The sequence below is a fragment of the Austrofundulus limnaeus genome, unplaced genomic scaffold (genome assembly GCF_001266775.1).
Source record: "Austrofundulus limnaeus strain Quisiro unplaced genomic scaffold, Austrofundulus_limnaeus-1.0 Scaffold1985, whole genome shotgun sequence".
NCBI lineage: Eukaryota > Metazoa > Chordata > Actinopteri > Cyprinodontiformes > Rivulidae > Austrofundulus > Austrofundulus limnaeus.
The window spans coordinates 2,516-6,097 of record NW_013954387.1 but is presented as its reverse complement, the minus strand read 5'-3'; the positions used below and the strand labels follow the sequence as shown (position 1 = coordinate 6,097).

Sequence of the window (3,582 nt, the reverse complement as noted above, 5' to 3'; positions counted from 1 at the left end):
ACACACACACACACACACACACACACACACACACACACACATACATACTTCCTCACATATTCAGATGCGCACATACTCAATGTGGCAGAGGGAAGTGTTTTTAGCATGAGAGTTTGTTTGACTTACTGTAATCTGGCCTTTGTGAAGTGTTTCAGAAAGGGATTCCAGTGACACAGAAGAATATCTTTGGAGCCTTTACAAAGTTTTTCCATTTGTATTATTGGACAACATGTCAGATACCCAAATAAGGAATGAGGGAGGACCAGAAGATTTCCAATTTTTCAGGATTATTTTCTTGGCAACAATCAGTCCAAGTTCCAGTGACTGCCGCATTGCAGTTGACAGCTGCTCCCTCCTCTTCCCGGTACTGCATACCGGTGCAAAATCTTTTAGTGGTACACAGTACRGGACCGTACCGGCTTACTTTCAKCCCTGGTCATCAGCATATAAACTAAAAAACGTTTCAACTCCTCTGACACAAAGTCCTTCAATGTGTGAGGTGTGAGTGCTATCTAATGGCTACAGCAAGCGGTTCCAATTAATGGCAAAAAGTGCCGGTGACAATGGGCAGCCCTGCTGTAATCAGAGCTGTAGACCAAACAGAGCTGACCGATCATTATTTGTCAGGACAGAGCACATCAACTTTTGAAAGGTCTCGCCAAAACCAAACCTGTACAATGTTTCAAACATATAAGGCCAAGCGACCTGGTCAAAGGCTTTATGCACATCAGGGGCCAAAATAGATGCTCCATTGGTATTTTTCTGGTCCTGGTATACAGTATTGAGTAATCGCCTTACGTTGAAGACAATCTGCCGGGGATGAACCCAGTCTGGTCGGAATGGATAATAGATAATGTGTTCTTTCAGTCCAGAATTTTTGTGATGATCTTTTGATCAAATTTTTTTTAGTGCAATCGGCCTAAAATTAGCAGGATGTATCATCCCTTCCCTTTTTCAGAAAAAGGGAAATGTTAGCTTCATAGAGAGTTTTGGGCAATTTTCCAGCTATTTTAGAGTCAGGCATCATTCTGAGTAAAATTGTGGCAAGAAGGTCACTAAACTTTTTATAAAAATCCTAACTAAACCCATCAGCTCTGCCAGATGGAAGGGATTTTAATGCATCTTTCACCACTTCAAGCATCAAATCTGACTCAAGATTGTCCCTATCGGATTTATTCAGTTTAGGCAGCGAAAAGGACTCAAAGAAATCATTAAAATTAGATTGTGTCACATTATTCTCAGARGAACATAGTTAGAATAGAACTCCCTAAATCTGCTATTGATGTCAGCTGGGTTGGTCAAAAGACTGCCAGTGCTGGATTTGATGCTGTAAATTGATCTTGTGGATTGGGCKCCCTTAATTGTCATGCTAGTTTGCCAGGCCTATCCCCAAGCTCAAAATGCTTTTGTCGTAATTTCAATAGAAAGTTGCTATAACCTGGTAGCTCATAATACCATTATATTCATATTTTAGTTTTAATATTTCTCTGTAGTCCTCAGGCAATTTTGAGATTTTGTACTTCCATTCCAAAGTAGGGAGAGCACTATTGATTTTGGAAGGGCGTTTCTATATCTTTTTTAAGAGCTGAAATGTAGGAAATTACATCGCCAGTAAAACAGTCTTTAACACTTCACATAAGATAGAATCAGATACTTCAGCGTTGTCATTTGTTTCCATAAAGTTCCTTAATCTTGATGGTTTACTTTTAACAAAATTGTTGTCAATAAAAAGATTTGCATTAAGTTGCCAGGAGTAAGCCTGGAGGGAAAAATCTAATGATATGGCTAGGGGACTATGATAAGAAATCAATATTTTATGATATCCAGATTTAGCAATTTGGGCAACAAGGTTATTACTTATTAGAAAATAATCAATCCTAATGTAGGATTTATGCACATGTGAGTAATGTGATGTTATACTGTTTCATATTTCTTCAAAAGCCCAACTTTTATCATTTTCTTGAACATGTACATTGATCTAGCATTTTTAACATCTTCTTCCAGATTATTCCACAATCTCACTCCTTGGATTGAGGTGCGCTGTTCAGTCAGACTTATTCTAAATTTATGTTTCATGAACCTCTCTATTCCCTTTAGGTTGTAACAGCTCTCTTAATAAAGTTTATCTGAATATTTAAAGATAATGTCTTTTGGTGAGCCTTATACATAACTAACAAAATGTTAATCAACCAAATCATGTAATTTCAATAATTTCAATTTAAAAAATAATATATCAGATGGATATGGTAATGTTTTCAAGTGATAACTTTTATAGATCTTTTCCACAAAACAGAAACATTTAAGCCAACACTGAACTCAGTTTTACTTTTGCAATAACAAAATGTAGTCTAAAATGCTCAAATTATTAAAAGTTCAGCATTCTTTGAAGAAAAACATGTCTCCTTCTGCTTTGAGTTTCAAACCAAGATCATGTCATGATAAATAATGTCGTTAGAGCTGTTTTAGTCAAACCTTGAAAATAACATTTTGCAAGAGTTCATGCAATACTGTGAGATCTCACAATCTGTGCTCAAGGTGTGTCAGGGTCGACTCTCAGGTACTCTACCATGTAATGTTTTAGATCTGCTTAGTTATTGTCATTCTTCTATAAATGTGTTTTTATTGGAATTGCTAAATGGTTTCTGTAGGTAAAATGGAATTTTAATAATCTGACATTAAATAAGATTTAGTTTCTTGGCATGCAAAGTCTCACACACACACACACACACACACACACACACACATACACGCACGCGTGCACGCACACACACACAAACACTGTCATGATGTCTCCAAGACATTTCTCTGCACCTGTAGCCTTGATGTGACCAGAGGACAGATGGAGACTGAATCTTTGCATCTGAATAGCAGCACGAGGAAAAAGGGACAAAAACGGTGGCATGATGATGATGATGATGATGATGATGATGATGATGATCCAGGTCCAGGTCCGACATAGAGCTCGGAGCTGCGCGGCAAAAGCTCCGTCCTGGTTGATGCGGACTGCGGTGCATTTATTAGCAGATAGAGACTGAAAGCTGCATCCATCCATCCATCCATCCATCCATCCATCCATCCATCCATCCATCCATCCATCCATCCATCCATCCATCCACAAGGCTGCATGGCGGGAAAATGGAGGACCGGTGCAGAGAAAAACGACCCGGACAAATCACGCATTAGGTGGCACGTTTACGCACAGATCAAACCATCCTCAGATTCAACAGCCCTGACCGCGTGAATGCTGAGGGGGTGGGGGTGGTTTCACTGGAGCCATCAGAACGGCTCTATTTGCATAACAGACTTCCATAGCACATAAAGATTGGAAAATAGCTGTCTCTGTAAATTTGTCACTAAGTTCCAAACAAACCGGTGCTGCCTGTAAACCCGGTTCAGTAAAATCCTGCAAAGTCCAAAAACCAAAAAATGACGGAGGATTTCAGATTATTATAAAAGCTTGTAGATGTCTTACCTGCAGCCTTTTTATTTCAGAGCTTCGCAGAGCGTTGCTCTCCCCAGGAGGAGACTGAAGGGAAGAGAGAGAGAGAGAGAGAGAGAGAGAGAGAGAGAGAGAGAGAGAGA

At 39.3% G+C, this 3,582-nt stretch overlaps 1 protein-coding gene across 1 annotated transcript in view; it reads right to left on the bottom strand.

Annotated features, from left to right (window-relative positions):
• The window catches only part of LOC106536814 (voltage-dependent calcium channel gamma-4 subunit), a 27,161-nt gene extending 23,605 nt beyond the window's left edge, over positions 1-3,556 (bottom strand). Inside the window, exon 1 of the mRNA XM_014034138.1 lies at positions 3,473-3,556. The gene's annotated coding sequence lies outside the window, so the exon portion shown is untranslated. The remainder of the gene's footprint in view (positions 1-3,472) is intronic.
• Between the last annotated feature and the right edge of the window lie 26 nt (positions 3,557-3,582).